The 25,042-nt window shown below is 41.8% G+C and overlaps 1 protein-coding gene across 2 annotated transcripts in view; it reads left to right on the forward strand.

The window, feature by feature from the left end:
- TNC (tenascin C) overlaps positions 1-25,042 on the forward strand; it is a 163,878-nt gene that overhangs the window by 19,890 nt on the left and 118,946 nt on the right. The window contains exon 2 of one of the 2 annotated variants that reach the window (XM_029611938.1): positions 22,870-23,166. The exons of the other annotated variant lie outside the window; for it this stretch is intronic. The gene's annotated coding sequence lies outside the window, so the exon portion shown is untranslated. The remainder of the gene's footprint in view (positions 1-22,869; positions 23,167-25,042) is intronic. 2 annotated transcript variants of the gene reach the window in all.

The following is a 25,042-nucleotide window of genomic DNA, read 5'->3' on the forward strand; positions in this document are numbered from 1 at the left end:
GGAAGATAACTAGTGATTGATTCAGGGCAAATAATTGCAAGGTACTAGAAGGAGCCCTGGTGCATGGGTCCCATTGGCACAATGACCAGACTGGGTACATGGGGGAGATATAAAATATGGGAAAATATCCCTGGGTAGTTGCTAATGAAGGCTCATGGCACCAAGAGCTCAGGCCTGGCTCTAACTGAGCTGGAAGTTAAAAAGAGCAGGAAGAAACTGCCCGGTCAAAAAAACAGAAAAGACATGCAAAAAACCGTATACTTCCAATGTCTTTAATAAAATCCAACCTAAGGAAACAGAAATGACAGGAATAAGGTGAACAATGTGAATGCCTTATTCAGCCAGAGTGAGATTAGTTAACCTTGCTAACCTCTCTGATATTTATAAACCCAATAGATCTTAGATTGGAACACAATTATTGTAAATTTTGAAAGGGGGTGAAAACTTGCTTTTTCACTCAGCTAAGGGTAGTAAAATAATTTCCCCTGTTTTTAAATTATTTGGTAGGTTGCACAGTAATTATATGGTCAGGGAAATGCAACTATTAGAAGAAGCAGGTTGACATCCAGGTGACTGAGTTATTATCGGGTCTATTAGGTTAAGGTTAAATACATCAAAGCATGGCCCAACCAGTATTTTATTATGCTTTTTTAGGTTATTTGATTATTTTGTCTGAATTTTTTTATGCATTGTAAATATTTTATGTTTTGTACATTATTTTTGTCATCCTATTTGCATTGAATAGATGATTAATACATGTTTTAAAATAAATACAAATAAAACAACTGTCTTTATAGTATCTCATTCATCGTTCTTTTGGTAGCAAGACTGAACAAGAACATGATAATGGTTTCTTCCTCTGATAGTCTGGCATGTTGTTTGGAGAAAAATTTGGAAGATTTGAATTTCTAATTAGCAATGAAAACATATGACCTTTCTGTGTACATACTAAATTATGTATCAATGTATATGCATCTCACCTCTGTGCTAAATGAATCCCAAGGAAGCTTGCAGAATCTGCCTTGGGTCTACCTTTAGGAAAGGCGGAATACTTAATGCTTATAAATAAATAAAATAAAATAAGATCCTTGTTACATAATATCCTTTCCTCTGAATGCTGTTTTGCTAAGTTGGTGATGGAGAAATGTAAGGCGTGGCATTCATATATTTATATTCATGTTCCCAGTCACCTCACTATAATTCAGCTAAGCGTAATGGAGTTGCAGTTCAGACATGCATTTGAGCTATATTAAATAGCATGCAAACTAATTATGGCATCTATTAAAATTCACAAAGGAACTTTTCAATTGAAGGTTCCATTTGTCCCTCTGCTTCATGAATTTCAATTGTTTTGTTCGTTAGATTCTCAAAGCTACTTTTTAAAAGTGATTTTGCTGCACAATGAAAATTGCTTAGGAAATAATACTGAAGGGCTTATATATAGATCAGAGTCCCCAAACTCGATCTTTGAGGGCTGCATCCCGGTCTGGTTTTCAGAATTTCCTCCAGGGGTGTAGTAGCAACAGAAATATTTTATTGGAGGGAGCCCAAGGTTAACATGGGTGGTCATGGTGGTCAGCCCTCTGCCCAACCCCTCCCCCATCCCTTATCACATCCTATGCAGGTCTTCCCAGCAAGGGCTACAAAACCCTTTTCATTTCTGGCAACACTCTCTATCTCCTGTCTCTTTACTCCCTCCCTGCCCTATCTCTGCTATTTCTCACTCTCCTTCTGAGACCAGTGTCACAAGGTGCACTATGTTGTGTGCACATATTAGCGAGTAGTTGTGAGCACAATTTTTGTGCGCAAACTTTAGTTTCAGTGTAACACAAAAAACACAAAAACAATGTGTGCACAGCAAGGTGTATACAGGTTAGTGCCCTTCCATGCAAATCCAGTGCTAATGAAGACATTAGCTATGATTTCCCAGTGCAGAGACATCCATAAAACCCCTGAAGGCTTAACACAGGTTATTTTATGCTGAAAATGTAACTCCTGATTTGAGGTGGAGGTGGAGTAAATTAGGTCACTCCATCTCTGACCCAGGAGTTAAATTTCCCAACCATGAATCCTAATTTGTAAATTATGCTGTGTGTTCAATAGCGGAGTACCACAGAGAACTTGTGCTGTTTAATATATTCATAAATGATCTGGAAAAGGTAACAACAAGGGAGGTGAGCAGTTTTGCAGATGACAAAAAAAATCATTCAAAGTTGTTAACAGCAGTGGATTGTGAGGAACTGTAAAAAGATCTTGCATCTGAATGGCAGAAGAAATTAAATGTGGAAAAGCGCAAGGTGATGCACATAGGGAAAAATCCCAACTCTAGGTACACAATGCTGAGCCAACAACCAGGAAAAGGGCTTTGGAAACCTCTCAGACAATACATTGAAATCCTCCACTCAGTGTGCTGCAGCATTCAAAACAGCAATTAGAATGATAGGAAAGAGAACAAAATGGAAACGATCACACTGCCTCTGTATTGATCCGTGGTGCGAGTGCACCTTCAGTAATGTGTACAGGTCTGGTTGCCCCATCTCAAAAAAAGACATAGCGGAAGTAGAAACGGTGACGAGGAGGGCAAAATAATGATAAAGGGGATGGAATAGCTCCCTTACAATGAGATGCGACACTTCATCTTAGAAAAGGGACAGTCACGAAGAAACATGATAGGAGTTTATAAAATCATCAGCAGGACAGAACGGGTGATCTGTCCTTTCAAGGAATATTGTTATAAGGGGCCACTCCATGAAACTAAACAACCAGCAGATTTAGAAAACAGATATTTTCACTCAATACACAATCAAGCATTGGAATCTGTTACCAGAGGGCGTGGTCAAGGCGACTAGCACAGCGGGGTTTATAAGATGGATGAAGGAAAAGTCCCGAAGGAAAAGTTCATAACATATTAGCCAGGTTGGGAAAGCCATTTCTATTTCTGAAAGTAACAAGAAATATATCTACTTTTTGGGATCTGCCAGGTATTTATGACTCAGACTGACCAGTTGGTGACAGGGTGCTAGGCTTGATGGACCTTGGTCTGACTTAACATGGCATTTCTTATGTTCTTACCACCTTTTTATGTGCATGGAACATGATTTATGCACACAAAACCCAAGCCTGTCTAGTGCATCCTACAGATATCAGTGCTCTTCACTAGCCTCAGCAATGCAGTGTGAGCTGTCAGTGTGCTCCCTGGGCTGCTTCCCCTCCCCCCATGCTTCTGACAGCCAGATAGCAGCAGGAGTTTTCTTCTTTCTCATTGTCTCTCAGAGCCAGCCCCGGGAGTACAGCGGGTCTGGAGCGGATCATTGCCTGTTGAATCTTGGGCCAGAAGAAGCAAAAGGCACGACTCTTTTCCATATTATAATGCAGAAGGCTGCATACACATTTTAACTCAGGTTTGGATGCACATTTTCAAGTTAGCACTCTTTAAAATCCAGAAACATTCGCATACCATTTCAGCGCACAGTTTTAGTGCATGGCTGGCCTTCTGTGGTTAAAGCAGCTACTTTATATCACGATTAATACTTGCTGCTAAAGAGAAATTATGTAAATAAACTTCCACCCAGCCCAGGCATTTTTGACATTTTTAAGGGGCCAAAACTAAACAGAAAGACTTTGATGGCCTCAAACCTTTACCGTGGTGGTTCCCATTCAAGTTAGGACCATGGACTGTCAGTGATTCCAGTGCCTTCATGTCCTCTAATTGCTCTACCTTTAAAGGGCTGACTCAGATGGGACATGACCCTGCTGCTAAGTTTGGAGGGCCTGAACCAAAAGGGAGAGGGTACAGGCCCCCAAGAACCACCCGTGGTTAGGCTACTAATTTCTACAATGATTATGCATGAAAACCTGAAAACCTCACTGGGTTGTGTTTGGGGACCTTTAGCGGACACCTCACCTCAGGTCAGCTAAAAAGGTTGATCTAGTCCTGATTTTGCCAAATGGCATGCAGAGGTTTACAGATCTGATTTTCTTAGGGAAATCTATGGGGAAACATCAGATTTATAAATCCCTGCATGATATGGTGTAAAACCAGAACTGGACTGGATAAGCCTGTTTGGTTGACCTGGGATGAGATGGTAATTCAGTAGATACCTTTGCAGTAGACATCTCTGTAGTTCAGACCACAAGGTGCCCTTCACTCTGTCTTTTGCAACAGATTTTCAGATGGATGCAAGGCTTCTTCTCTTTCATGAACCATTTCTGCAACAACACTCATCATTTCATGAAATAATATCGTGGAATTGCATTCAAGGTGTAAATTAAAGCCTGTGATGGGCTCCACTGCAATGTGAGACCCTGAAGATAACTGAGGCAAAGAAAACAATTTGAACACACAGTGGGGAATGATTTCATACAATCACAGAATCAGAGGCAACAATGAATGATGAGAAGCCATGACCCTAATGAGCCTTTCCAAGCGCAAACAGTACAAGGGGAAATATAATGATGCAAATATGTACTAGATATAAAACCAGAAAAATGTTGTTTGCTAAGATATACAAAAAGTTTAAATGAAAAATTCAGACAGGCACAAACTGAAAATGAACGTTTAGTTGGATTTTTTTTCATCTGTATTCATGAGTGTAGATTTCAAATTCAGTAACAGCTGAGTTTTCAAAGGCGTTATGCATATAAATGTAACATACTATCGTAGCAATTTTCAAAAGCCATTTGCCCACATTAAGGGGTAGATTTTAAAAAAATGCGCGTTCGCATACTTTTGTTGGCACACCAGGCGCAAACAAAAGTATGCTAGATTTTATAAGATACGCGCGTAGCCGCGCGTATCTTATAAAATCCTGGATCGGCGCGCGCAAGGCTGACGATTTTGGGCAGCTGGCGCACGCCGAGCCGCACAGCCTGCCTCCGTTCCCTCCGAGGCCGCTCCAAAATCGGAGCGGCCTCGGAGGGAACTCTCTTTCGCCCTCCCCTCACCTTCCCCTCCCTTCCTCTACCTAACCCACCCCCCTGGCCCTATCTAAAAAAAAACCCTACCTTTGTCCACGGATTTACGCCTCCCAGAGGGAGAAGTAAATCCACACGCGCCAGCGGGCTGCTGGCGCGCCGAGACGGGACCCGGGGGCGGTTCCGGAGGGTGCGGCCACGCCCCCGGACTGCCCCGGGCCGAAACCACGCCCCCGGGCCCGCCCCCCAAACGCCGCGTCAATCGGCCCTGCCCCCGACACGCCCCCGACAAAAAACCCCGGGACTTACGCGAGTGCCGGGCCTCTGTGCGTGCCGGCAGGCCTATGGAAAATAGGCACGCTGGCGCGCAAGGCCCTGCTCGCGTAAATCCGCCCGGATTTACGCGAGCAGGGCTTTTAAAATCCGCCCCTAAGTGCACATAATGCAGGTAAAACCTATGGACAATTCAATGGCATATATTGTAGTAATTTTCAAACGCCTACTTGTATGGGTAAAGTCCATTTACACATGTAAAACCTAGTTTTAAGCATGTAAATTATTTTGAAAATCAGGCCCATATGATTTAGGCTACCAAGTTAGAAAACAAGTGACTAAGGCTACAGATTTTTATCTAGAAGAATGCATCTTTATGGGATATTATTATTACTGAGACTATAATTTAGAATGCAATCCACTTTGAAGTGGATGAAAGGTGGAGTCTAAATTAAATAAATAAATGCATGGCAAATTTGGGGAAACATCACGGGCTGCTTATGTGAAAAATATTAAAATTCATGGAAAGGGCTAAGATTATGAAAACTTAAAGTATATTTAGGATAGCGAACATGCCCTTATTTTATGATATTTGCATAATTATTTAGATAAGGAGGCATATAGAAAGGACAGTATGTTCAAGAAAACTTACAAGATTATGAAACCTGCTCCAAAATAATATATGACCTTCTGATCAACCAAGAACTAATTATGCCCAGAAGAATTCCATTAGAAATTCAAACAAAAATTTAAAATTCCAAACAAATTTTATCCTGCAAGCAAGCTATGGAGAATGCTCAGATCTATGGCTTCCATAGCAACTGTGACACACAAACAGCTCAAGATATTAAACCCAGCTGCTGCTTTGAGATTTTCCTTTTCTTTTTTCTATTTAGACAGCTCCCAGTCTAATCTCTAATTTCATTACCCTGTGATTTTCCAAGTTGTGCTCCTCCTCTAATGGCTATGAAGGAGCACCTTGAGAGATTGTGTTGTATTCATTACCTGCTATCCAGAGAAGAGAAGCACCTTCTTGGCTTGCCATAAAAAGCAGAATACATTTTAAAATGCATAAACATAAAGGGGAAATAGAAGTCATCTAGCCATTTCTACCAATAGATTCTCTCATAGTCTTTCCTCCTTGCATTTTAGCTTTTTTTTTTCCAGACAATTTTAGTCTCTTGAGCTATTCCTCTTCCAAATTTCATTACTAACAGTTGTTTTTAATCCAAAAATTCTTTGCCTAGCCTCTACCGGAAAAGCTATATTTTAGTTCCAACCTAGAAAACCACAGTCAGGACAGTAATTACTTTGCAGATGGGGAAAAAAAAACCCAACATTTAGAAGAGGAAGTCCTGGCTTTCATTTTTCTGCAATAAGTTGTTCCACTCGGCTGGGTGTTACACACTGATGGGGGATTCTCTACAAAGCGCTCAGGTATCTCACTGACCTGGCTAAGAACGCTTACAGGTTCCTGTTTGCAAATGTTAAGATTACATGATGGAAGCTCGCAGCAGGACCTTGAACTTGTGATAGATTTTTACCTCATTCTCCTTCCCCCCACTCACACACACACACACGCCTCACACACACACACCCCCCCCCCCACACACACACACACACCCACAAACACATACACACCCCACACAAACCTTTTTTCCACTTTGCTGACCCAAATACAGCTATACTAACTGCACTAACCACATCCTCTGGCAACAAATTCTAGAGTTTAATTTTGCGTTGAGTAAAAAAGAACTTTCTCCGATTAGTTTTAAATGTGCCCCATGCTAACTTCATGGAGTGCCCCCTAGTCTTTCTACCATCCGAAAGAGTAAATAACCGAGTCACATCTACCCGTTCTAGACCTCTCATAATTTTAAACATCTCTATCATATCCCCCCTCAGCCGTCTCTTCTCCAAGCTGAAAAGTCCTAACCTCTTTAGTCTTTCCATGACCTGTTTTACCACAGAAGTCACTATGAACATTACCTTCCCTATCCCTTCATCTGCTGGGAAACAGATTAAACAGCAGTGGTATTTTGGCACTCCTGTGCCTGCATTTTTTTTTTTTGGGGGGGGGGGGGAGAGGTCTAAAAATCTAAACAAATGCAAAAAAAAGGCTTTTAAAAACTTTGTAATAAAGGTGCAAACCAATTTTCTCTCAGATGCAAAAAGAATGAACTATCTCCATCCAGGAGAAAGTTGGTTTGCCCCTTTACTATGTATTGTGTTATGGCTGGGGCTCCTTTGCCCTGGATATTGTGGGTATTGTCTCTGCGACATCCTCATTCCTATCCCCAGTCAGCCAAGAGAATGGAAGACCTGACCCGAGAACTGAGCCCAAGTCCCTTTGCATGGCAGGGCCATATTCCGCACCTTCACTGAGTCACCTGGCCATCACCTGTGCCCCTCCCCCGCCCCAAACGTTTACTACTGCTAAGGTCCAGTGTAGTGGATTATTAGTGTTGTGTTATTTAAGGACTTGTCCAACAGAAAATTTCAGGCCAAGATATTTGTTCTACTGGTTGGTACATCCAGTGCCTAATTTTCAAGGAGGACCATGCAAAAGACTCTGTATTTTTTTCCACCCTGAATGCTCCATGCTTATAAAAACAGTAACATTCTTTCTTTGTTTTCAGTGTCTGTGAGTCACAAGTTAATCCAACACTTATCCTCACAGTTTATTACTAACGGAATTTTCTTCCTTGCCCCAACTGTGATTGATTGAGGCCTTTATATAACCTGCTTGCAGAGTGGAACAGAAGAGGACTGTTAAGGTATCACAGAGCAGAAAGCAAAGAAGCTTCTGTAGAACCGAAGTGAGCTGTGGCCAACTCTGTCTATTCTAAGTCAGACCAGATAAATGGAGACCATATGGACAAATCTAGGAGTGTGGAATACACATCACACACTAGTATAAATTGAAATTGAGTGGAATTACCAGTTAGCTTTGAATAACAACAAAAAAAGAAACCAACCCATAAGATTAATATTTTCTACATCTACAGGCGATGTTTTAAATTGGACTATTTTTTTCTAGTTTTAAGATACTTTTATGTTGACATCACTGACTTTCAAAAGACAAAGCAGTCTAAACATGGTTAAGATGGTCCATTACTAATACTAAGATGTCTGAGAAGAATTTTGGCAATTATGGTTAGAATGCAACTCAGTGCATGGGCATTTTTTCAAATGAAGGACATTGGCTACATATATATATACATATATATGTATGTATTTCGAAAATGGAGCCTTCGGTGGGCTGGAAGATTATCCTTTATTGACTGCCTTTGGAAAATTTCAGATAAAGAATGTAAAAACATATATCATGGGCCCAATTCACTGGACGCAGCAGCTGTGCAAGCATACGTGTAGGCACATATGCCAGCTCGCACGAATGGACGCGGCCAATTTATTACATATGCGCATATATTTGCACAAGTTATGAAATCGGCTATACACGCTTACGTGTGCACACAATTTTATATGGACGCGCGCATATGCCAGCTCTACCACGTAAGTGGAGGACACTTTATTACACACATGCGCTGATGCAATAGCCCTTTCCCCCAGTTCATTCCCAGTTCACCCAGTTAACGGATCTACCCCCTCCCCTATTATATAAACTCCCTTTTACCTTTTTAACCCTGCCTCTTAAAACCCTGCTGACTTGCTAGTTTTTTTTTTTATTTTAATACTTACTTGCCATCCATTGCAGAAGTGATGTTACACAGTAGGGGACCCCAGCGAGCGCTTGTGCGTGTACATTATTATATGCACATTTCAAGGCAACTTCCTGGAATGCCCATGTCCCATCCATGCTCCGTCCAGAACATGCCCATGCCCTGCCCCCTTTAAATCTTTTTTATTTGTGTGCGTACTGGGATATAAGCGCGTACTCGTGCGCTTTTTAAAATTCATGCGGTGCGTGCTGGCCCGAGACATACGTTTATCTCCTGGATGTAGCACGCGTAGGACTTTTAAAATCAACCTTTACGGCTTTTCTTCCATTCTGTGTCTATGGGAAAAAAGACTTTCTGAATCAGCCCCATAGTCCTACAATTCTGCTAATGGGTAATGTTCTACAATTTTCTAAACTGTAACTAATTTCTCAGCATGTTACTTAGACACCTTTGCTCTACGAACCTAATAGAGCCTGAGGATGTATTATTTGATACAGCGTCATTGGGCGATACATAGAATTTGTTCTGGATGCTGAGCATTCAACAACTATCTGAGGGATTCATATACATAGAGGTCAATTTAGGCACCTGTGTTTTCAACTTTAAATTTCTCCTGAAGTTAGTTATCTAAAACTAGCAGTTTTAGTTTTAACTAAGTTTAGGACTAAGATTTTTTCCCTAAGGGCCGGATTTTAAAAGGGGTATGTGCATAAATCCAGAGGATTTACGCACGTAACCGGGTCTACGCACACTGGGCCTATTTTTAAAAGGCCCAGCGATGCACGTAAAGCCTCGGGACTCATGTAAGTCCCGAGGCTTGCAAAAGGGTGCGGTCTGTGGGCCCGGAGATCCGGGGGCGTGGGCGGGGTCAGGCTCCCGGCCCAGCGGCCATATTTGCTGAAGTAAGTTTGAAGGCGCTGCCTTCCCCTGTTCCCTCGGAGGGAAGTACCCTACGCGCGCTTCTTTTAAAATCTACCCCTAAGTCTACAAGTCTAACAGGTACTTAGTGCAACCAATCAGTGCTCAGCGCTTAAGGGTACATTTTCAAAGAACAGGCGCACGCCCATGGATGCAACAATTGTATAACACGCACACAAGGGAGAGGATTTTATTTAGAAGCATGCAGCAATGTGATCAGGCCTTCCCCAGTATCTTCCCAGTCCTCTCTAATAAAGGAGCGGAATGGGAGGGAACTTCCTTAACCCCCTATCTATCCTGCCCCTTTTTACAAACCTAGCTCTTCCTCGCATACTGGGAGATACGCGCAGGGCCGGGCCGCTTGGAAAATGCGTGAGGCATATGCACAACCTGGCGATGCACACATCTTCTGGTATTGGCATGCGCTGGGTTTTAAAAATTAGCCCTCTTATGTTTTTCCCTATCCTAACCACATCTATAGCCACTCATGTTTTAGGCACCTGGATTTAAGTTCCTAGTGAAACTAGGCTGCTAATCTTAGGTGATCAACCCTAGTCATCTTTCAAAGGGACCAATTTATGATCCTAACTCCCAAAGCTAAGTACCTGGACCCTTAGAAAATTGTTCCCAAGAGATCAGTTTTCAATGTAACTTATGCCAGTGAAAAGCATAAGTTCTCTTTTTACAAGCTATTAAAGCCTTTTAAGCAGATTCAGTAGACCTATTTAGAACCTTGTTCCAAGCTTTATTTAATGGACAATTGTATTGGTTATTGCAACAAGTTATAAATTGGCCATCCTGTGAAATATGTTAGAGCTTTGTAAATCAGTTATTTACTCTCTCAGATAACAGAAGGACTAGGGGGCAGTCCATGAAGTTGACAAGTAGCACATTTAAAACAAATCAGAGAAAATTCTTTCTCACTCAACTAATAATTAGGATCTGGAAATTATTGCCAGAGGATGCAGTTATGGCAGTTAGTGTAACCAGGTTTAAAAAAGGTTTGGATAAGTTCCTAAAGGAAAAGCCCAAAAACTGCTATTAATCGTCAAGGAATAGCCATTGCTTGTTACCAGCATTAATAGCTTGGGATCTATTTAATGCTTGGGTACTTGCCAGGTACTTGTGACTTGAATTGGCCACTTTTAGCCACAGGGTGCTGGGCTTGATGGACCCTTGGTCTAACCCAGTATGGCATGGCTTATGTACTTATGTTCTTTGCAATTCATCCAACATTCAGCCTCTCGTAGAGAGCACAGAACTCCTGTAATAAAGGCTCTTCATTGGTTACTTATCCAAAAGAGGATCCAGTTTAAGATACTGGTCCAGCTGCATAAACTGTTGTATGAGGAATTTCCTTGTTCTTTAGCTGGGAAATTACAGAGATATAATCCACAGCGCATGCTCCACTCTTCAGGAACAAATATGTTGGTGAGTCCCTCAGTAAGAAATTGTAGACTACAAGTAGCTCGTATGCTTGCTTTTTCTCATGTGCACCTGTATTTTGGAACTCACTGCCACTGGTTTTATATAATGAGAGAGATATTACAGCTTTTAGAAAACAGGTGAAGGCATTATTTTATTTGGATCCATAAGAGGCCTGTCAATAAGGTTTATTATACGTATGATAGAGGTTTATTATACGTATGATAGAGGTGTTTAAAATCATGAGAGGTCTAGAACGGGTACGTATGATAGAGGTGTTTTAAAATCATGAGAGGCCTAGAATGGGTAGATGTGAATCAGTTATTTACTCTTTCGGATAATAGAAAGACTAGGGGGTACTATGAAGTTAGCATGTGGCACATTTAAAACTAAATGGAGAAAGTTCTTTTTTACTCAACGCACAATTAAACTCTGGAATTTGTTGCCAGAGGATGTGGTTAGTGCAATTAGTATAGCTGTGTTTAAAAAAGGATTGAATAAGTTCTTGGAGGAGAAGTCCATTACCTGCTATTAATTAAGTTGACTTAGTAAATAGCCACTGCTATTACTAGCAATGGTAACATGGAATCGACTTAGTTTTTGGGTACTTGCCAGGTTCTTATGGCCTGAATTGGCCATTGTTGGAAACAGGATACTGAGCTTGATGGACCCTTGGTCTGACCCAGTATGGCATGTTCTTATGTTCTTATGTCTGTATTTTAATTGTTTTTTATATGATATGATTATGTATGTTTTTACCCTGTAATCCAAGCTGAAAGCATATGGCAAGTCACAGAATATAAGTCTTTTTGAATAAATAAATAAATACTTAGCCGGATAAATCGGCACTTATCCAGATAAGTCCAAATTTGCATGGCTCATAGTTTTTTACATGCACAAGCATTTGTGTGTCCATATGTTCTCACATTGCATAGTCTGCACATATTGTTTCCGCACAGGTTATAAAATACAACAGCAACTTTGTGTGTGCCTTTATGCACGTGTGAATGGGCACACGGGAGCAGTGTTATAAGTTATTCTCCCTAGGTTTACTGTGCATGCTTACAAAAGTTATCTTGTCAAGGCTCATCAAAGCTCTTCTTTTAGTATCCAAACTATTTCCCAGAGTATTGTATCATATTACAGCACATGGGTTTCCAGTAATCTCAGTTTATTCGGGTAGGTTTTTATTCGGCCACACGCGTAAATTCCGGCCTTTATGCGCGTGGCCGGGCTCTTGTGCTTGCCAAGCCAATTTTCAACAAGGCCCCGGCCATGCGCGTACAGGCTGGTACCTGCACAAGTGCCAGCCTTCCTGCAAGGGGCGGGCCCGGCGGTGGAAAGGGGTAGGAAGGGGCAGGGCGGGGGACGGCCCGGGGCAGCGCCATTGTTCGCTGCCCTGGAGACTTGTGCACAAAGCTTACTTCAGGTCGGGCCCTGAAGTAAGTACTGAAACAAAAAATAAAAAAAAGGAATAGGTAGGGTTTAGGGGATTGGAGGAGAGGTGAAGGGGAAGGGGAAGGGGAAGGGAGGTTAAGTAGGGGGCGTAGGAAATTGCATAGGTCCCCTCCCCTTGCGCGTGTCACCCACACATGCGCACGCGAATTATAAAATCTGTCACGCATGTGCGCCCAGCCCTTGGATTTTATAACGTGCGTGCTGGCCGCGCACGTTATAAAATCAGCACATCCATGTGTGTGCTCCAGGAAGCGCACACACATGGACGTGCACGCGCTTCTTTAAAAATCTACCCCTATATGTTTTTGAAGGGATTACCACCCACTTTCATTCATTTTGGATCTTACATTTGGTCTGGATTTGAAGAACTCTTTCAACACAACAACATGAGGAAGAAGAAAAAAGTAGGTAGGTTTTCAATATTATGGCTGCTAATAAAATTCCCATCTGGTTATAATTTTCAGTTCCTCCTCCCCCCCCCCCCCCAAAAAAAAAAAAAAATAGTGGACCATTCACACTATTCATTGGGAATTTACCTCTCCCATATTTGCATTTCAATGACTAATTTCCCTTTCTAATTCTTATTCCCTTAATATAACATCTGACACACTGTTGCTTTTTTGTTCAGCTTGGAAAGGTGATTGACATGTCTTCCTGCAATGCAGTGGAAGAGAGTTCAAATTTGCCTTTTTGCCAAGGAAGTATTATGCCTCCCTCTTATGGCTAGCTCAGTAAACAAGAAAAATACTAGGCATCTGCCAGCACATGTTTATAATGGCAACCCACTGAAATAAATGCATGGATTATTCACCTTTCAACATGTCATCAGCACCCTATAGAATAATAATAAAGTAGTCATGTTTCACTTTTAACTCTGCATAATTTGCACTTTGCTTGTCGTTGACTTCAAGGAGCAGACCAGAATGAATTATTGGAGGGGATCATTCAACGAGCTATCTATATTTACAAAAGCTAAACAAACTGCTTTAATTTCAGTGGCAGTGTTTCTGTTTCATGGTTTATTCAAGTGTTCATAAATGGTTTGGGTTAATCCCGAGCCTGCATGACGCTAGAGTCTCTCTTTAAACATGAAGAAACCTTTTAAAGAAAGCGTACATGAAACACATGTTGGGATAATCTGTCCGCTCCCTACATAAGGGGATTTCCTCTTCTTATCTTATATTAATTTTTAAAACGTATTAACTTTTCGATCCATTGTTTTGGGTGTTTCTTTCTCTTAGGGCTTAAGTCAATCAATATCATTTTAGCCTCTGGAGGCTGTAATTGCAGGAAACTTTGCATGAGTAGCAACTGCCTTGAAGATATTCCCAAGCTATACAGTTATCTGTCATGGCCCAGAAGAAGGGATAGGGAGTTATCATAAACGCTCCTTCTAGCATCTAAAGACATTCCCACAAATTTACCCAGTCACTCAGCTCCAAATGGTAGGTAAAGCATAGTTCAAACAACAACAACATATGCACCTTAACCCTTTCATTTTCACTTGCAGCCCTCAAGCATGACTATGTGTAGTCCTGCACAATGCCATGTGGTGAATTTTCAAAGCCATTTATGCGCATACCGGTTGATTTTAAAACCCCCTACATGCGCCAAAACCGGGAGACCTGCGCGTGACTCGGCGCAGCACTCACTGTGGATTTTAAAACCCAAGCGGGTACGTGCGTATCTCCCACGAAGCGCACAAATCATAAAAATCGAAAAAAGGATGGGGGCGGGGTCTGGGCAGGCCGAGACTGTAAAATGAAGTCAGCGTGTAAGTATCTACGCACACGAGTACTCGCCGGGGGTCCCCTACTGCGTAACTTTACTTCTGCTAGGGATGGCGTGTAAATCATGTAACAAGAAAATATAGGCTAGTCAGCAGGGTTTTAAGGGTACGGGGCCAATAGGGTAAAAGGAGGCAAATTAGCTAGGGGGATTAGGAAGTCCTTTACTGGGACAAACTGGGAGTGAACTGGGAAAAAGGGCTATTGCATCGGCGCGCGTAGCTACTAAAATTCCCTCCCCTCCATTTACGCGCATGAGCCAGCATTTGCACACACATGCACGCATATAGCCGATTTTATAACACACGAGCGTACACACGCACATACGTGCGTATGTTATAAAATTGCTACGTCCATGCGCATGCGCCAGCCAAAGCGTGCACATGTGCGCTCACGCACAGGTCTTAAGATTCACCTCTTAAAACACAGGTTTATGCACATAAATGACTTGTTATAAAATTGCCTGGTGTTTGTGTGCATAAAAGTGCGTACATAGTCTGATTTTTGTGTATACCTTTGTACACACACATAGGTGTTCTGTTAGGGGAGCAGGGGGGTTAGCTCTGGAATTTACGAGCACACTTTTTATTTTAAAAAGTCTGCATGGAAATTCATATGCACAGATAAATGCCCTGTAAAGAACAGGCACAACTTTGTGCAGGTGAGGTTGTGTGCATGATTTCACACAATTTTCAAAGCAAACTTATGTGTGCATGTTTGCACTGAAAATTGATGTGACTCATGTACGTAGCTGCCATGTAAGTCATCTGCGATGTTATAAAATTACCCTCATATGCATCTTTTCTTGTGAGCGAAGGTATAGTGCATGCTTTCTGCCCTGTGTCAAATTTATGCCTTGGGCAAAACCTTTTTCCAAGATTATTCAGGCTAAATGGTGTTTAGCATTTTTGGAGTGTTTTGTTTAAATACAGCACATTTGATTACATGATGGTGGAAAATTGTGAGATTTAGAGTGAGCTTTAAATCTGGAGCAAACACAGAATTCATGTGCATGTAGCTTAGTACCATAATAAATGACAGTAAAGACCAAAATGGTCAATCCAGTCTATCCAACATGGTATTTAGGGTTGTAACTACTGCTCCTTGCAGGTTACTCCAATGCCTTCTGTCTAGATTTGTAACTGCCGCTCTGTGCAGGTTACCCTCAAGCAGAAATGTTACACTAAAAGTTACTACTTTACCCCAATTCTCCACTCTCATTCTCTAGACACATCTTTATTCCAGGCCCTTTTAAATTCTTTTACTGATTTTGTCTTCACCAATTCTTCTGGGAGGGAATTCTAGGCATCCACCAATTGTTTTGTGCAAAAATATTTCCTGATCCTGATAAATATTCAGAGGTCTTCCACAGCTCTTGTGATTTCTTTTTTTTTTATGCCCACTCCTGTTCCACAGTATTTCTTTTCATTTAACTTCAAGGGAAAATTGCTCCATAAACAGTTTGTGATCATCCTCTTCTGTTCTGTGGCTGAGAGCGTCCTCCAATCCTCTCCCCAGGGCTGGGTTTAGGCATAGGAAACACAGGCATGTGCCTAGGGCACCACATTCTGAAGGCGTCTCCCACCCCTGGTCCTCTGCCTGTGGGTGCCATCATCTTAAATCTGGCCCTGCCTCTCCCCAGCCCTGCTTCTCCAAGTACCATCTTCAGCTCTCCCAGTCTCAGCTTCCCAAAGCATCTGCTGCCTCCTCCCTTTGACAGGTTGAGGCCCCAGGCCATCAGAAGAGCCTGAATCTTCTGCTTGGCTCCTTGCTCTTCCTCCAGCCACACATAGCAAAGCTTTATTGGTTTCAGTAGTTAACTGCCATCTCAAGCCAGGTATTGTGATCAGCTGCTTTTCTGTTCCTTCAGTACAGATGTAGATAGCACTGGTCCTCGAAGGCCAGCCAATGCTGCAGTTTTCAGGAAATCTCTTATGAATATGCTTTCAAGAGATTTGCATGCACATGCATATTCATGAAGGATATCCTGAAAATCCATTTGTTTGATTGTCCTCAAGGAGTGGAGTTGCCCACCTCTGCTTTGGTAGGCCTGCCCTGGTAGCATATGATTAACTTACAAAAAGCTAGGTTCCTCCTTTTCTTCAAGATCCTGCTCTGGGAATTCCCCCTTTTTTTTTCTTTTGCACAACTTTATTGGCACCTCTGTTTTCCTTCCCTGGGGCATGGATTCTGCTTTCACCTTCTAGACAGTGGGTGATTCCTCCTCCTGGGTATATAGTTACTGGGATAGAGATGAACTGTGTTTTTGCATAAACATTATAATTGGAATTCTTAGTTTCATTCTCTGTAAGCACATACAGTACAGTACCTCCATCTCCTCCTTCACTCCTCTTATATACAGAAAATTGACTTTATTTTATCTTTATGCAATTTTCAAAAAAATACAAGATAACCCTCTTGGAGGAAAACAGAGAATAAATCCAATATCATTGTCATTACTTAGAGTTTCAAAGAAATAAAATGACACATCTTTTTTCTCTGAATAAAGTCCACAAACCTTGGGGGGGGGGGGGGGAGAAAGCACAACGTAAAAGAAATATTTTAACTCAAAGAAATCCACAGTAGTTAACAGAGAACTAATTACTTTATGAGGAACTAAAGTCACCTAAACTGGTTCCTGCGAACGTCGCAGGAGTTTTTCCTATTAGAAATCGTGTCAGTTGGAGTGGGTCAAAGAAAATATACCTATTATTCACATATTTCAACATACATTTACATGGAAATTTGAGAAAAAAGACCCCTTCAACCTGAACATTAACTTTAACAGCAGAAGCCTAATACAATCACCTCTGCAAGAATAAATGTTTAAGCTAATTTTTTTTTTTTTTTTTTTGGCCTGGCAGTTTCCTACAATTTCTTTGGGCTTCTAGTTCAACTGGAATTGGGCCTGGGATCTGGTGCCATTGGTAACAACCCGGGGATTTCCCCCCCTATTTTATATCCTCTCGCAGATAACTTAGTCCAGTCATTGCAGCCACAGTTCTCGGCTGGGAGCCAAACACCAGCCCCGGTTAATTTGAAAAGAGGAACACCTGAGGTAAGAATTGAATCTAGGTCCTCTTTAGCCCTGCCACTGAGCCACACCCAGCTGACCCTGTCACCAGACATTTAACACAGCTCAAGACTATTGATAACTAGATCCTTTCATCAGCCAGAGACTACTAGACCACAGTACATCTCACTGCTTGAAAAGTCATCGAGGAAACAAAGATTTCCTATTAAAAAAAAAAAAACCCTAGAGAAAAAGGAGCCCCGAAAAGTGTGTGAAATGAACAGCTTAACAGAAGGTGAAGATTTCCAAGACTGCAATCTTTTAGATGCAGCTAATAATAGGGGAGAGATAAAGGGATCCTGTCAATATTACAAACTGATGTTACTGAACGTTTTCTACCAATGAAAGAAATCACAGTGCTGCACTTTTATATGTGTATGTTTGATTTTATTATATACACTTGATACTATTTAAAAATCTGGCTACTGTATACAGTTAGATGTTTGCCAAGTTGAGCTCACCAAAGAATGTCTTTGCTGATCTTAGAAAGTGCACAGATCCAGGCCAGCAGAGGAAAACAGGATGCGTCCACTGCACATTGTATCTCTAACAATGGAGGTTGATGCTACATCTGTGATTCATTTTCAAATAGTTAAGGCACTTGAAATGTTGTTTAAAAATCTTAAAATCTTTGGAATGGAGATTTAAAGGGCAGAAGAGATTTGCAAAAGGGGATACATTTATTTATTTTATATTCTGCTTTTCAGCACTTTAAAGTGGATTATTTATTTCTATTTATTAATCAATCTCCTAACCACCGAGGCCCCAGGCCCCAGGCCATCAGAAGAGCCTGAATCTTTTGCCTGGCTCCTTATTGTTCCTCCATCCACACACAGCAAAGCTCATTGGCTTCAGTAGTTAGTCGCCATCTCAAGCCAGGTATTGTGATCAGCTGCTTTTCTGTTCCTTCAGTACCCATGTAGGCGATTTACATTTCCAGTATTCATCATCAAATAATACAGAAATAGACATGAACATACAAATTATAGTGACATTCACATAACATTTTAAATATAAGAGTTATAATCCTGGCCTTCTTTGCATCATTTTCTTAATGATATCTGAAAATTATTAATAAAAACTGATAAAATAATCTAAAATCAAAATAAAGTCAGATATAAATAGAACTATTATAAAGTATAAATTAAAAAAAACAAACCCAAAACATATAACTATTACCGGTGCTGTCATACATAAAAGTTAAGATAAAAAATCAGTAAAGCCTGCTGAAATAAGAATGTGTTCAATAAGGCCTTAAAAGTTTATGAACACTGTTAGCTGCATGTTTTGAGAAAAGGTATTGCACAATTCTGGTCAGCAATTTAAAAAGAATGTTCCTGTGTCTTTCCCAAATGAGCATATTTTAAAGAGAATACATCCAGTAGACTTTGTTGAGAGGTTTTTAATTGTGGAATTGGATTATAACCTTTTAACATTACACTTAGGTACTGTAGGAATTTCCCTATCTACAGAGAGCTCATAATCTAAGGCCTAGAGCCACTAAACCGTGATCTATTTTCATGGGAAGGGTCCCATTGTCGTAGGGGGTATCACTGCAATAGTGGGGCCCCCTTCCCTGAAGAAACATCGTGGCTGTAGGGCGCATTCTTTTGTCTCACGGCCAAACATTGTGGGACAAAAGAATGTGGAGAGCGGCTGTATAATGTGATAATGTCCCTAACCTCATGGGACCACCATCACCTTAAAGGGCTGCTGGCCTAGAAAAAACATCCTGGCAAAGAGGGGAGGTTGAGCAGAGGTCAGTAGTGACCCCCATCTCAACCCGGGGCTGCCAGTCAAGACGGCTCCAACTCCCTCAAATTAAAAAAAAGTAAAAATGTAGTCATACTGCAATGCCCCCCCCCCCTCTCCCCAAGATCAACCATACAATCATGGCTCTGACCCTCACCCCCCAAGACCAACCATACAATCATGGCGCCACCCCCCCCCCCCCAAGACCAACCAGACAATCAGGCCTGGCGTGACCGGTTATGCATACTAGGCATTTGCATGGGGTGGCACACCCAGGGGCTAGTGGGCCGGTGGCAGCAGGAGAGGCCATGGGGCCACCAGTAGAGCTTAACCTGCTGGCAGTTGAAGAAGGAGAGAGACCACAGACCACCAGCAGAGCTCAACCTGCTGGGAAGGAGAGACACATGTTTTTGTTTGTGTGTGTGTGCATCCACGCACAACTTCCACTCTCCCCCCCAAGGAGGATGGCCATTGGGGTGTGGTGGAGCTCATTTCACCATGGCCAGATGACAACAGGAGGCCCTGTATGTATATGTGTAACCTTATATGTGAGTGTGAGTGAGAGTCTGTGTGTCTGTGAGAGCATGTGTATGTGTCTGTGTAAGAGCATCTCTATGTGTCTGTATGAGAGCCTATGTGTTTGTGTCTATGTGAGAGCCTATATGGGTGTGTGTGCCTGTGTGACAGCATATGTGTCTGTTTGAGCACATATATATGTGTGTGAGATAGCCTAGGTGTGTTTCTGTGTGTCTGTATGAGAGCCTATGTGACTGAATGAGCATATTTATTTATTTATTTATTTATTTATTTATTTATTTATTTATTTGAAGAGTTTTATATACCGTTATTCGGGAAGCCATCATAACGGTTTACAAAGTGAATACATTTTAACAAATGGGTTTTGAGATATCATAACATGTTGTAATTACAATAATAAACATACATATATATATATATGTGTGTTTCTCTGTCTGTATGAGAGCCTATGTGTTTGTGTCTGTTTGAGAGCTTATGTGTCTGTTTCTGTATGTTTGTGTGAGATCCTATGTGTGTGTGTGTCTGTGTGACAGCCTTTGTGTCTATGTGAGAACCTATGTGCCTATGTGAATGTGTCTGTGAGAGCCTGTGTGCTTGTGTGTATGTTTGTGAATGTTTGTGTACCTGTGAGAGCCTATGTGCCACATATAGGCTCTCTCACACACACATACATAATGAATTTGTGAGGGAGAAGGAGACTGTGTATGTGAGAGAGAATGAATGTGTTATTAAGCTGTGGGTGAGAGGAAGGCAAAATTTGTACAGTCCTACCTCCCCCAATCCTCGATGATCTTGGGGTGACTAAAAATCAAAAGATCCCAGGTATGGAAATCAGGAGATTTTAAAATCCTTATTAGTTTTAATTAGTGTGTGTAATTTGATGTTTCTACTCTTTTGAAATATTTTTTATTTATTTATTTAGCATTTTTATATACCGAAATTCAAGTAGAGGACTACAAATCAATTCGGTTTACAGTGTAACAATAACAGGCATGTAAGAATGTGTTACATAAAACAAGGGTGAAATAACTAGGAACAAAGTAACTGGGATTACATAAAATGCATGAATGAATAAAAGCTCATGAATGAATAAAATGCATGAATTACATAAAACGCATGAATGAATAAAATTTAATTTTGACAGGGGAAATAAAACATTTTTTAATTGTTGGATTTTTGTATTCATCAGATGTTTTGAAATATTGTATTGGTGTTTGGGAAATTTTGGATATTTTTATTCATTAACTGGTTTAAAATATTTATTCTTTTTATGAATATGATTTTACTTTTATGACTGATGTTTTATATGTCTTGATTTTATTATTTAATGTTTTATGAAGAATGGTAATGCCTTTTGTGGGTTCCAGTTCAGTTCTCAGCACGTTTCTGTTTACACTTTCTGATCTCTTCATTCTGTATTTGGCGAGGGTCTGTCTGTGTTCTGCATATGCGACTGAGGTGAGGGGGTGGGAGCATGTCAGTTTTTAAAAATATAGATTGCAGGAGGGAGCTGGGCTTTATTTGATGGGCCGGGACAGAGACTGAATGAATCATGTGTGTCTGTGTCTGTGTCTGTGTCTGTGTGTGTGTGGGGGGGGGGGGGGCAACACAGTAATTTTCACACAGGGCAGCAAAAAACCTAGCACCGGCCCCGGCAGACTCAGTTAGACAAAGACAGATTGTGGACTGGTATCTCTTTATGAAGGAATATCAGGATACAAGTAAAGAATAGTGCTGACATTGAACCTTACACATAACAGTACATTTTCTAAGGCTTATGTGCCTTTTATGTAGGTAAAAGCAGGGCGTACCATCTAAATCAGCCTTATCTTGCTATGTAGATTTTTAGCTAGCTGAAACGTGCATACTTTGAGCCGAATAGAAAAATGGCATTTCGGAGGACACTTTACAAGCGTGCTTGGAAAATATCAAGTACATTTTCAAAGGCCCGCGCAAATACTGGGGTTTACGCACGTGGCCAGGCCTTGCACGAGCCACATGCACTTTATCACGGGCCCGGCCGCACACATATACCCCGGTACGCGCACAAGATCCGGCCTCTCGGAAGGGGCTGACCAGGGGGCAGGGTCTGGGCGGGGAGGGGTGGGATGGGGAGTGGGCTGGAACAGCGCCATTCGATGCTGTCCCAGGGGAGCGCATGCCGGCAGCCGGCTGGAGCACGCAGATTACTTCTGCTCCAGAGGTGCAGTAAGTACTGAAATAAAGAACTTGGGGTTAGTTAGGTTAGGTTTAGGGGGCAGGGAGGAGAGGGGACGAGGAAGGAAGGTTAGGTAGGGGGATAGGGAAATTCCCTTCCAGTCCGCTCCTTAATTGGAGCGGACTGGAAGGGAACTGGGGGAGGCCCGATTGTGTCGCCGCGTGTTTTTAGCGAAAATTCACCCCCTGGGCGCACTGCTCGCACATGCATGTGTGGCTTTTGAAATCTGCTGCACTTGTGCGCGCACATGTTATATAATCGGCGCATCCATGTGCGTACACTGGGAACCGCATGCTCATGGACAGCTGCACGCTGCTTTTAAAATCGACCCCTATGTGTGTAAATGCTCTCGTGGGTACTTGACATCATTGTTTCACACTTACTTTTAGCCGTGAAAGTTGATATTCGTACACAAAGTGAATATTCAAACACAAGCGGATGACCTTGTGTTTCAAAACTGACTGGGTTTGGGTGGCTAAAAAAGTAGGCACCTAGGGTGTCCATTAAGCACTCTACTGAAAATTTACCCCAATATCACGAAAGATTATAGTGAAAGTTCCGAAAAAGTGTAGACATGTTAGATCATCACAGCTAAGCAAACTAATAAGCCTGGTACGTTTTAAGAAAAAGGAACCAGGCAACAGTTTTCAGAAAAAGAAATAAGTAGTTATCCGAGAAGTCAAGGATCAGAAAGAGCAGCTTACTTAAACGTTTTGGTGGATGCATCGGCATATTAATATTCAGATTTTATTTTTTTTAACTTAGTGCAATATCATCTGACTTAGAAGAGATTCATCCTCTCTGACTCTTCCCCCTTCTTTTCCCATACAGAGCCTTTGGAGGATATTTCCATAGGACAGGAGGATTGTGTAAGAGTAATAGCACACCATCGGTGTCTCAGAATCCACAGAGACTCCTTGAAGGCATTTTGGAACAGAAAAGTCAAACTATGGCCAAGGAAAAAAGTTGCAATTATTTCCTTTGATTGTGGGAGACAGCAGTAGCAGCCATCAAGGATGTTATTCTAAACTATCATTTCATCTCCCCAGAGTGATTTCATTTAGTCTGATTTGTTTGGAGGATTCCCGCTGCCTGGACAAAAAGGAATTGCAATTTCCAGCCAGCTAAGTAAGATCACATCAGCCAGTCTCTGTGTGCTGCTGCCTCAGGTCCCTCATCTAGGGCCAGAAAAATAGGGTAAAGAAAATGGATAAAGCCCACAAGTCACATTTCTTGCCCAGATTTAAACGAGTATTATCTTGCCCAAGGCATCAATTTCCTGAAACTTCTAAAAGGGGGAAATAAAAATCTACAGAAAAAGCTTGTGCAAGCAAAATCTTCTCCCAAAAGGATTGCAGGTCTTTGGTCCGAAAGGGCAAAATTTGTCAGGCAGAAGATTGGCAGTGCTTTGCACACAAGCTTTTGCTCACTTAATCCTTACTGTGAAAATGTTCCCCTCCCAGAGGTTTACAACAAGTAAAGCCCTGGATCAGTTGCAGATTAATAAATAAACAAATTATGTTTTCCTTGTGTAAGGCTAACTAGGCCCCACAGAGTGTTTATAATGTGGAAACTTCCAGCATTGGGAGGGTCCATGAGCTTCTCAACCCAGTCCTCAGAGCATACCTCCCAGATCAGGTTTTCAGAATTTCTACAATTAATATGCATGAGATAGATTTGCATACAGTGGAAGCAATGCATGCAAATCTATCTCATGCATATTTATTGTGGACATCCTTAATACCTGACTGAACAGGTGTGTGCCAATTGTTACGTTTACCACTCACGGGTTGGCCCCGTGAGCGGCTTTACTCACCACGACATTGCCAGCCGAAGACTGCCGCTCCATGTGGCGGGGACATGCCGCCACTTCTGTCCCTCTCCTAGGCGTGCAAGCATGGCGCATGCCAAGCTACAAAGTCCCCACAGTGGCAAACTACACTTTCAGTGCTTTCCAATGATGTCACATGGCCAAGTGTTATTTAAACCCTGGCCATGTAATACAGATTGCCTCAGCAAAGTCGCCTGTCAGCCTTCTCCCAGTTTTCAGGCCTGTTGTCTTCAGCTTCAGCCTCAACCTTGCTGCACATCCATTTTCAACTTCAAACTCGTCTGATTTCCAGTCCTTGCCTGCTCATCGGATCTGACCGTAGCCATAGCCTCTTGGACTCTGTCATAGCCTGGCCCATGCCAAGACTCGCTAACCTGCCGTTGGCACAAACCGTAGGGCTCTGCCCATGAGGTTGTGCCTCGTCAAGAGGATCTCACGCTAACGTCACTCACAACACCAACGACTGGGTTGAGAAGCACTACCCTACAGAGTAGTTCTGATTTCTATAGAGTGACTCCACGAGCCACTAGGGGGAGATGTCAGTCAAAGGAGCTAGGAAGAGGCAGCAAGCACTGTGGCTATCCAGGCTCCTGGAAGGGAAAAGGCAATTTGTTTTTCTTTTCCTTTTGGGACAGTGAGTTGCTTAAGTTATCTGTTTGGAATGGTTTCCAGTTGGAAGGAAAACATAACATTTGATCTAAGTGGCATGGAGGAGTGGCTTAGTGGTTCAAGCAACAGGCTGAGTATCAATGAAACAACAGTTCAAATCCTGCTGACATTCTTTGTGAACTTGGACAAACTACTTTAACTTCCATTGCCTCAGTACAAATTTAGATTGTAAGCTCCCTGTAGACAGGAAAATACCTATTGTATCTGAATACAACATAAATGAGTCCAGGCCAAGGAAGTAAAATCCAGTATGGGGAGAAAGCCATACATTATTTAATTTACTTGAGAGAGAGTTGGCTTCCAGAGTTCCCCCCAAAGAAAGAAATGTAGCCATGACAATATCCTTCTTATCTCCCATAAATAAAATTGCCATGTGTATCCAGGGCATATTCTGGTCCCTCGGCTCTCAATTTTTATTTAGTAGTAGTACCTGGGTAATCAGAGCATGCTCCTATGTTGAGTCACTGAGTGGTGTGTGTGAGCTGCTGGCAGAGAAAGTGAAAG

This window comes from Rhinatrema bivittatum, chromosome 8, assembly GCF_901001135.1.
Source record: "Rhinatrema bivittatum chromosome 8, aRhiBiv1.1, whole genome shotgun sequence".
Lineage (NCBI taxonomy): Eukaryota > Metazoa > Chordata > Amphibia > Gymnophiona > Rhinatrematidae > Rhinatrema > Rhinatrema bivittatum.